An 11,582-nucleotide genomic window follows, 5' to 3' on the forward strand; every position below is an offset into this window, starting at 1 on the left:
GATTTGCGTATATTGAAGAATCCTTGCATCCCTGGGATAAATCCCACTTGATCGTGGTGTATGATCCTTTTAATGCGTTGTTGGATTCTGTTTGCTAGTATTTTGTTGAGGATTTTTGCATCTATATTCATCAGTGATATTGGTCTGTAATTTTCTTTTTTTGTAGTGTCTTTGTCTGGTTTTGGTATCAGGGTGATGGTGGCCTCATAGAATGAGTTTGGGAGTGTTCCTTCCTCTGCAATTTTTTGGAAGAGTTTGAGAAGGATAGGTGTTAGCTCTTCTCTAAATGTTTGATAGAATTCACCTGTGAAGCCATCTGGTCCTGGACTTTTGTTTGTTGGAAGATTTTTAATCACAGTTTCAATTTCATTACTTGTGATTGGTCTGTTCATATATTCTGTTTCTTCCTGGTTCAGTCTTGGAAGGTTATACCTTTCTAAAAATTTGTCCATTTCTTCCAGGTTGTCCATTTTATTGGCATAAAGTTGCTTGTAGTAGTCTCTTAGGATGCTTTGTATTTCTGCAGTGTCTGTTGTAACTTCTCCTTTTTCATTTCTGATTTTATTGATTTGAGTCCTCTCCGTCTTTTTCTTGATGAGTGTGGCTAATGGCTTATCAATTTTGTTTATCTTCTCAAAGAACCAACTTTTAGTTTTATTGATCTTTGCTATTGTTTTCTTTGTTTCTATTTCATTTATTTCTGCTCTGATCTTTATGATTTCTTTCCTTCTGCTAACTTTGGGTTTTGTTTGTTCTTCTTTCTCTAGTTTCTTTAGGTGTAAGGTTAGATTGTTTATTTGAGATTTTTCTTGTTCCTTTAGGTAGGCTTGTATAGCTATAAACTTCCCTCTTAGAACTGCTTTCGCTGCATCCCATAGGTTTTGGGTCGTCGTGTTTTCATTGTCATTTGTCTCTAGGTATTTTTTTATTTCCTCTTTGATTTCTTCAGTGATCTCTTGGTTATTTAGTAACGTATTGTTTAGCCTCCATGTGTTTGTCATTTTTACGTTTTTTTCCCTGTAATTCATTTCTAATCTCATAGCGTTGTGGTCAGAAAAGATGCTTGATATGATTTCAATTTTCTTAAATTTACTGAGGCTTGATTTGTGACCCAAGATGTGGTCTATCCTGGAGAATGTTCCGTGCGCACTTGAGAAGAACGTGTAATCTGCTGTTTTTGGATGGAATGTCCTATATATATCAATTAAATCTATCTGGTCTATTGTGTCATTTAAAGCTTCTGTTTCCTTATTTATTTTCATTTTGGATGATCTGTCCATTGGTGTAAGTGAGGTGTTAAAGTCCCCCACTATGATTGTGTTACTGTCAATTTCCTCTTTTATAGCTGTTAGCAGTTGCCTTATGTATTGAGATGCTCCTATGTTGGGTGCATATATATTTATAATTGTTATATCTTCTTCTTGGATTGATCCCTTGATCATTATGTAGTGTCCTTCCTTGTCTCTTGTAACATTCCTTATTTTAAAGTCTATTTTATTGGATATGAGTATAGCTACTCCAGCTTTCTTTTGATTTCCATTTGCATGGAATATCTTTTTCCATCCCCTCACTTTCAGTCTGTATGTGTCCCTAGGTCTAAAGTGGGTCTCTTGTAGACAGCATATATATGGGTCTTGTTTTTGTATCCATTCAGCCAGTCTATGTCTTTTGGTTGGGGCATTTAATCCATTCACGTTTAAGGTAATTATCGATATGTATGTTCCTATGACCATTTTCTTAATTGTTTTGGGTTTGTTTTTGTAGGTCCTTTACTTCTCTTGTGTTTCCCACTTAGAGAAGTTCCTTTAGCATTTGTTGTACAGCTGGTTTGATGGTGCTGAATTCTCTTAGCTTTTGCTTGTCTGTAAAGCTTTTGATTTCTCCATCAAATCTAAATGAGATCCTTGCCGGGTAGAGTAATCTTGGTTGTAGGTTCTTCCCTTTCATCACTTTAAGTATATCATGCCACTCCCTTCTGGCTTGCAGAGTTTCTGCTGAGAAATCAGCTGTTAACCTTATGGGAGTTCCCTTGTATGTTATTTGTCATATTTCCCTTGCTGCTTTCAATAATTTTTCTTTGTCTTTAATTTTTGCCACTTTGATTACTATGTGTCTCGGCGTGTTTCTCCTTGGGTTTATCCTGTATGGGACTCTCTGCGCTTCCTGGACTTGGGTGGCTATTTCCTTTCCCATGTTAGGGAAGTTTTCAACTATAATCTCTTCAAATATTTTCTCTGGTCCTTTCTCTCTCTCTTCACCTTCTGGGACCCCTATAATGTGAATGTTGTTGCGTTTAATGTTGTCCCAGAGGTCTCTTAGGCTGTCTTCATTTCTTTTCATTCTTTTTTCTTTAGTCTGTTCCGCAGCAGTGAATTCCACCATTCTGTCTTCCAGGTCACTTATCCATTCTTCTGCCTCAGTTATTCTGCTATTGATTCCTTCTAGTGTAGTTTTCATTTCAGTTATTGTATTGGTCATCTCTGTTTGTTTGTTCTTTAATTCTTCTAGGTCTTTGTTAATCATTTCTTGCATCTTCTCAATCTTTGCCTCCATTCTTATTCCGAGGTCCTGGATCATCTTCACTATCATTATTCTGAATTCTTTTTCTGGAAGGTTGCCTATCTCCACTTCATTTAGTTGTTTTTCTGGGGTTTTTTCTTGTTCCTTCATCTGGTACATAGCCCTCTGCCTTTTCATCTTGTCTATCTTTCTGTAACTGTGGTTTTTGGTCCACAGGCTGCAGGATTGTAGTTTTTCTTGCTTCTGCTGTCTGCCCTCTGGTGGTTGAGGCTATCTAAGAAGCTTGATGGGAGGCTCTGGTGGTGGGTAGAGCTGACTGTTGCTGTGGCGGTCAGAGCTCAGTAAAACTTTAATCCACTTGACTGTTGATGGGTGGGGCTGGGTTCCCTCCCTGTTGGTTGTTTGGCCTGAGGCAACCCAACACTGGAGCCTACCCGGGCTCTTTGGTGGGGTTAATGGCAGACTCTGGGAGGGCTCACGCCAGGGAGCACTTCCCAGAACCTCCGCTGCCAGAGTCCTTGTCCCCACAGTGAAACAGAGCCACTCCCCGCCTCTGCAGGAGACCCCCCAACACCAGCAGGTAGGTCTGGTTCAGTCTCCCCCAGGGTCACTGCTCCTTCCCCTGGGTCCCGATGCGCACACTACTTTGTGTGTGCCCTCCAAGAGTGGGGTCTCTGTTTCCCCCAGTCCTGTCGAAGTCCTGCATTAATTCCCACTAGGCTTCAAAGTCTGATTCTCTAGGAATTCCTCCTCCCGTTGCCGGACCCCCAGGTTGGGAAGCCTGACATGGGGCTCAGAACCTTCACTCCAGTGGGTGGACTTCTGTGGTATAAGTGTTCGCCAGTCTGTGAGTCACCCACCCAGCAGTTATGGGATTAGATTTTACTCTGATTGAGCCCCTCCTACCGTCTCACTGTGGCTTCTCCTCTGTCCTTGGACGTGGGGTATACTCCTTGGTGAAGTCCAGGGTCTTCCTGTCAATGATTGTCCAGCAGACAGTTGTGATTCTGGTGCTCTCACAAGAGGGAGTGAGAGCACGTCCTTCTACTCCGCCATCTTGGTTAATCTCCACAGGTCTTTTTCAAGTTCTTCTCAAGGTGCCAGCCAATGCTGACTGTGGTCCACTTGTTTATAATGTACTATTCTTTTTATATATTGTTAGATTCAATTTACTAAAATTTTCTTTAGAATTTTTACTATGTTCCTGATGGAAATTGGCAATTTTTTTTCTAGTATCTTTATCTGTTTTGGGTATCTGGATAATGCTGGTCTCATAGAATAAGAGAGGAAGAACTCACTTCTCTTTAATTTTCTGGAAGAATATATATATATATATATATTTATATATATATAATTGGCATTACTTCTTCCTTACATGTTTACTAGTGTTCACTAGTGAAGTCATGTGAATGGAAAGTTTTCTTAGTGGGATATACTTTAAGTACAAAGTCAATTTCTTTGATAGAAATAGAGTTACTTGTGTTATCTTTTTCTTCCTGAGATTTAGTAGTTTTTGCCTTTCAAGAGCGTTATTCATTTCAAAGTTCCCTATTTATCAGCATAAAATTCTTAGTATTATTCTCTTATAATCCTTTTTAATATCAGTAGAATCTATAGTGAGGTTACCCTCTTTTATTCTTATTGGCAATTTGTGTCTTCTCTCTTTTTTACTCATCAGGTTGGCTAGAGATTTATCCATTTATTGATCTTCTCAGTAGAGTCCTCACTTTTGATTTCATTGCTTTTTCTCAATTTCGCTGATTAACATTCTGACCTTTGTCATTTCCTTTGCTTTTATTTTGGGTTTAATTTGATATTTTTCTAATTTCATAAGGTGTAAGTTGAGATCATTGATTTGAGAACTTTAATTTTTTCTAATATAGATATTTAAAGCTATAAATTTCCCTCTAATTCCTGTTTCATCAGCATCCCTTACATTTGGTTATGTTGTGTTAAAATTTTTCATTTAGTTCAAGACACTTTTCCTTTTGTTATTTTCTTTGATGTGTACTCATTTAAAATTCTACTCTTCAGTTTCCAATATTTGTGGATTTCCAGATATCTCTGGTATTGATTTATAATTTGATTTTTTGTGGTCAGAAAATATATTTTATATGACAAGAATCATTTTAAGTGTATTGAAATTTCTTTTATGGCTTAGAACATGGTTTATCTTGGTACATTTTACAGGTATTTAAAAAGAGTATACATTCTGCTACTGATGGATGAAGTGTTCTATAAATATGAATTAGGTTAATTTGATTTTTTTTTTTCATTTGGCATTCTTTTTTAAAAAAATTATTGTAGTATAGTTGATTTACAATGTTGTGTTAGTTTCTGCTGTACAGCAAGGTGAATCAGTTATACATATACATATATCCACTCTTTTATAGATTCTTTTCCCATATAGGTTATTACAGAGTATGGAGTAGAGTTCCCTGTGCTATACAGTAGGTCCTTATTAGTTCTCTATTTTATATATAGTAGTGTGACTATGTCAATCCCAATCCCCCAATTTATCCCTCCCCCCATTTCCTTTTGGTAACAATGTTTCTTTTTTATATCTGTGACTCTATTTCTGTTTTGTAAATAAGTTCATTTGTATAATAATTTTAGATTCCACATATAAGCGATATCATATGATGTTTGTCTTTCTGTCTGACTTCCTTCACTCAGTATGACAATCTCTATGTCTATCCATGTTGCTGCAAATGGCATTATTTTGTTCTTTTTTTATGGCTGAGTAATATTCCATTGTATATATGCACCACATCTTCTTTATCCATTCCTCTGTTGATGGACATTTAGGTTGCTTCCATGTCTTGGCTATAGTGCTACAATGCACACTGGGATGCATGTGTCTTTTTGAATTATGGTTTTCTCCAGATATGTGCCCAGGAGTGGGATTGCTGAATCATATGGTAGCTCTATTTTTAGTTTTTTAAGGAACCTCCATACTGTTCTCCATAGTGGCAGTATCAATTTACATTCCCACCAACAGTGCAAGAGGCTTCCCTTTTCTCCACACCCTCTCCAGCATTTATTGTTTGTAGATTTTTTGATGACGGACATTCTGAATGGTGTGAGGTGATAACTCATTGTAGTTTTGATGTGCATTTCTCTAATGATCATTGACATTGAATATCCTTTCATGTGTTTGTTGGTAATCTGTATATCTTCTTTGGAGAAATGTCTATTTAGATCTTCTGCCCGTTTTTGGATTGGGTTTTTTTTTTTTTTTTTTTTTTTTTTTTTGCTGTTGAGCTGCATGAGCTACTTGTATGTTTTGGAGATTAATCCTTTGTCAGTTGCTTTGTTTGCAAATATTTTCTCCCATTCTGTGGGTTGTCTTTTCATTTTGTTTATGGTTTTCTTTGCTGTGCAAAAGGTTTTAAATTTAATTAAGTTCTATTTGTTTGTTTTCCTCTAAGAGTTTTATAGTATCCAGGCTTACATTTAGATCTTTAATTCATTTTGAGTTTATTTTTGTGTATGGTATTAGGGAGTGATCTACTTTCATTCTTTTATATGTAGCTGTCCAGTTTTCTCAGCACCACTTATTGAAGAGACTCTCTCATCTCCATTGTATATCCTTGCCTCCTTTGTCATAGATTAGGTGACCATAGGTGCATGGATTTATTTCTAGATTTTCTAACCTGTTCCATTGACCTATATTTCTCTTTTTGTGCCTGTACCATACTGTTTTGATTACTGGAGCTTTGTACTACAGTCTGAAGTCAGGGCACCTGATTCCTTTAACTTTGTTTTCCTTTCTCAAGATTGCTTTGGCTTTTTAGTGCCTTTTGTGTCTCCATACAAATTTTAAGATTTTTTGTTCTAGTTCTGTGCAAAATGCCATTGGTAATTTGACAGGGATTGAATTGAATCTGTAGATTGCTTTGGGTAGTATAGTCATTTTCACAATATTGATTCTTTCAATCCAAGAACATGGTATATCTCTCCATCTGTTTGTGTCATGTTTGATTTCTTTCATCAGTGTCTTATAGTTCTGAATACAGGTCTTTTGCCTCCTTAGGTAGGTTTATTCCTAGATATTTTATTCTTTTTGATGCAATGGTAATTGGTGTTGTTTCCTTAATTTCTCTTTCTCATCTTATGTTGTTAGTGTATAGGAATGCAAGAGATGTCTCTTTATTAATTTTGTATCCTGCAACTTTACCAAATTCATTGATGAGTTCTGCTAGCTTTTTGGTAGTATTTGTAGGATTTTCTATGTATAGTATCATGTCATCTGAAAACAGTGACTGTTTTACTTCTTCTTTTCCAATTTGGACCTTTAAATTTCTTTTTCTTCTCTGATTGCCATGGCTAGGACTTTGAAAACTATGCTGAATAATAGTGGTAAGAGGGGACATCCTTGTCCTGTTCCTGATCTTAGAGGAAATGCTTTCAGTTTTTCACCATTGAGAATGATGTTTCCTGTGGGTTTGTCGTATATGGCCTTTATTATGTTGGGCTATGTTCCCCCTATGCCCACTTTCTGGAGAGTTTTGATCATAAATTGCTGTTGAATTTTGTCAAAAGCTTTTTCTGCATCTACTGAGATGATCATATGGTTTTTATTCTTCAGTTTGTTAATGTGGTGTAGCATATTAATTTATGTATATTAAAGAATCCTTGCATCCCTGGGATAAGTCCCACTTTATCATGGTGTGTGACCCTTTTAATGTGTTGTTGAATTTGGTTTGCTAGTATTTTGTTGATGATTTTTGAGTATATGTTCATCTGTGATATTGGCCTGTAATTTTCTTTTTCTGTGATATCTTTGTCTGATTTTGGTATCAGGGTGACGTTGGCCTCGTCTCCACCACTTGGAAGTGTTCCTTCCTGTGTTACTTCAATTTTTTGGAAGAGTTTCAGAAGGACAGGTGTTAATTCTTCTCTAAATATTTGATAGAATTTGTTGTGAAGCCATCTGGTCCTAGACTTTTGTTTGTTGGGAGTTTTAAAATCACAGTTTCAATTTCAATACTTGTGATTGGTCTGTTCAAATTTTCTATTTCTTCCTGGTTCAGTCTTGGAAAGTTGTTACTTTCTATGAATTTATCCATTTCTTCTAAGATGTCCATTTTATTAGTGTATAGTTGCTTGTAGTAGTCTCTTATGATCTTTTGTATTTCTGTGGTATCTGTTGTAACTTCTCTTTTTCATCTCTAATTTTATTGATTTGAGTCCTCTCCCTTTTTGTCTTGATGAGTCTGGCTAAAAGTTTATCAATTTTGTTTATCTTCTCAGGAACTAGCTTTGGTTTCATTGATCTTTGCTATTGTTTGCTTTGCCTCTATGTCATTTATTTCTGCTGTGATCTTTATGATTTCTTTCCTTCTACTAACTTTTTGTTTGTTCCTCTTTCTGTAGTTGCTTTAGGTGTAAGGTTAGGTTGTTTATTTGAGATTTTTCTTGTTTTCTGAGGTAAGATTTTAATGCTAATAACTTCCCTCTTAGAACTGCTTTTGCTGCATCCCATAGGTTTTAGATCATAGTGTTTTCATTGTCATTTGTCTCTAGGTATCTTTTATTGTTGTTTTTGAAGTAGAAAAGGATAGCTTTATTGCTTTGCTAAGCAAAGGGATACACACCAAGCTTCTGCCTTAGAAAAACTATGTGTCCCTGTCTCTACATATTTTTTGATTTCCTCTTTGATTTCTTCAGTGATCCATTGGTTGTTTAGTAATATTGTTTAGCCTTTAGTGTTTTTTTATGGTTTTTTTCCTGTAATTGATTGCTAATCTCATAGCATTTTGGTCAGAAAATATTTCAATTTTCTTAAATTTACCAAGGCTTGATTTGTGGCTCCCGATGTGATCTATCCTGGAGAATGTTCCATGTGCACTTGAGAAGAAAGTGTATTCTGTTGCTTTTGGATGGAATGCTATAAATATGAATTAAATCCATCTGGTCTAAATTTTCATTTAAGGTCTGTGTTTCCTTATTGGTTTTCTTTCTGGATGATCTTTCCATTGATGAAAGTGAAGTGTGTTAAGGCCTCCACTATTACTGTGTTACTGTCAATTTCCCTTTATATGGCTGTTAGCATTTGCCTTATATATTGAGGCGTTTCTATGTTGGGTGCATGTGTATTAACAATTGTTATATCTTCTTCTTGGATTGATCCATTGATCATTATGTAGTGTCCTTCCTTGTCTCTTGTAACTGTCTTTATTTTAAAGTCTATTTTTGTGTGATATGAGTTGCTGTTGTGTGCTATTCCTGCTTTCCTTTGATTTCCACGTGCATGGAATAACTTTTTCCATCCCGTCACTTTCAGTCTTTATGTGTCCCTAGATCTGAAGTGGGTCAACACCCAACTCCCATGTTTATGTGCCCACAAAGTCTACAGTTGCTAAAGCTAGACCCATCTTGGTTGCAAGAGCACTCGTTGTCCGTTCAGATGTTCTGCAGGTGCTAAGTTTACAGACAGTCATGGAGGTGTCAATCCACAGTTTGCACAGTTGTGAGAAGAGATTTCAGCTTTTTTACCTTATTTGCATGGCCCCTGTGTCTTAGCTGTGGTTTCAGCCCCATCTCTGCCTGTGGGCCACCACAGGGTCTGCTCCCGAGGCTGCCCCGGAGCACACAAGTCCACCCTGGTGAGGAGGGGGCACAGAGGAGGCAGTGAGAGGGGTTGCAAGAGCACCCATCATGCCGGGGATGGGCCATAGAGGGAGAGGGGGCTGTTGCTGGGGTCGTGAGAACTCCTGTTGCAGCTGGGATGGGGCATGGAGGAGGAGGCAGTGACCACTGGGGTCATAAGAGTGCCTGCCCTGGCAGGAACACTTCCTAGTGCCCAGGGAGGCAGGGGCTGGCGTGTTGGGAGAGAGGCTGCCATGGTGATCCCACTCTTTGCACGTCACTCAACAATGAAGTTTTGCTTCTATGTTGGTCCATGTTTCCTCCACGAGCATTCCCATTTGCAGATTTCCTCACTCCTGTCCCATCAGGCTGTCTCCTCACAGCCAACAGTAGTCATCTCCCCGAGTCTGCTCTCCAAACCCCACATTCCAGCACCTAGCGCCTGTCTGCACTGGAGGACACATCTCTCGGACTGCGGTGCACAGGGCTGTGGTAAGGACAATCTGTGTAGGTCTCACTCTGTCCTACCTGCCACAGACTGTTTGCTGCTGTCTCCTCTGATAGCCCCTGAAGCTCCCCTTCTGTCCCAACTGATCTCCCTACCAGTGAGGCGGCTTCCCCGGATTCGGAACCTCTCCTCTCCTTCAGCTCCCCACAGGGGTGCAGGTCCCATCCCACTTCCTCTTCCCTTCTCCTTTCTTTTGTCCTACCTGGTTATATGGGGATCTTTTTTGTCCTTTTAGGTGTCCAAGGTCCTCTGCTAGTGTTCAGCAGGTCCTCTGTGATAATTGTTCAATTTGTAGATGTATTCTTGATGCATTTGTGGGGAGAGATGAACTCCACATCCTCCTACTACTCTGCCATCTTGACTCCTCTAAGTTGATTATACATATATAATTTGTTTGTTTTTGTTTTTTTTTAATTGAGTTATAGTTGATGCACAATATTATATGTTTCAGATTCACAATTTTTAAAGGCTATATTCCATTTACAGTTGTTATAAAATATTGGCTGTATTCCCTGTGTTGTACTACATATCCTTGTAGCTTATTTATTTTATACATAATAGTTTGTACCTCTTAATCCCTTATGGTCCCCCCTGGTAACCACTAGTTTGTTCGCTGTATCTGTGAGTGTGTTTCTTTTTTTATTATATTCACTACTTTGTTTTATACTTTCGGTTTCCACATGTAAGTGATATCATATAGTATTTGTCTTTCTCTGGCTTATTTCACTTAGAATAATGTTCTCTAAGTTCATCCATGTTATCGCAAGTGGCAAGATTTGATCGTTTTTTATGGCTGAGTAGTATTCCATTGTGTGTGTGTGTGTGTGTGTGTGTGTGTGTGTGTGTGTGTGTGTGTGTTCCATATCTTCTTTACTTATCTGGTTTGTTTTGTTTTTGAATTTTATTTTATTTATTTTTTTATACAGCAGGTTCTTATTAGTCATCCATTTTATACACATCAGTGTATACATGTCAATCCCAATCTTCCAATTCATCACACCACCACCCCCACCCCCCACTGCCCATTTATCTGTTGATAGACACTTAGGTTACTTCCATATCTTGGCAATTGTAAATAATGATACTGTGAACATTGGGGTGCATGTATCTTTTAGAATTAGTGTTTTTGTTTCTTCTTCTTCTTCTTTTTTTCAAATAAATACCTAGGAGTGGAATTGCTGGGCGTATGGTAGTTTTATTTTTAGCCTTTTGAGAAACCTCCATACTGTTTTACACAGGTGCTGTACCAATTTACATTCCCATCAAGAGTGTATGAGGGTTCCCCTTTCCCCACATCCTCACCAACATTTGTTATTTGTGGTCTTTTTGATTAATAATATATTTTAAATCTTCTCTGTCTTCACTGATATTTTTGCATATTTTCTTTTCATCAATTTTCGAGAGAGGGTAATTGAAATCTCTGATAATAATTGCAGATTTGTTTCTTCTCCTTGGAGTTATATCATGTATTTTATAGTTTTATTATTAGGTACACAAATGTTTAGAACAGTTATGGCATTTAAAAAAATTATCATTGTGAAGTAAACTTCTTTATCCCTCACAATATTTTTTACTTTGACATTTACTTTGGCATTGATGTTGTCACTCCAGTTTTTATTTTGTACTAGTGTTAGCATGTATAATTTTTTCTATCTTTTACTGTCAAGGAATTTGTGTTTTTATAATAAAATGAGTTTCCTGTAGGCAACACAGAGTAGAGTATGCTTTTTCATTCAATCTGAAAATCTGTGTCCTGTAATTAGGATATTTACATTATTTAAATTTAATATAATAATTGACAGCTAATCAACTTGTTATTTCTTTTCTGTTACCATATGTTGTTCCTCTCTTTCTCTTTTTCTGCATTCTCCTTGATGAATTGAATTTTTTTAACAATTCTATTTAATCTCCTTTGTTAACTTATTAGCTAAAAGTTATTGTTGTGTTATTTTAGTGTTTG

This window comes from Balaenoptera musculus, chromosome 18 (assembly GCF_009873245.2).
Source record: "Balaenoptera musculus isolate JJ_BM4_2016_0621 chromosome 18, mBalMus1.pri.v3, whole genome shotgun sequence".
NCBI lineage: Eukaryota > Metazoa > Chordata > Mammalia > Artiodactyla > Balaenopteridae > Balaenoptera > Balaenoptera musculus.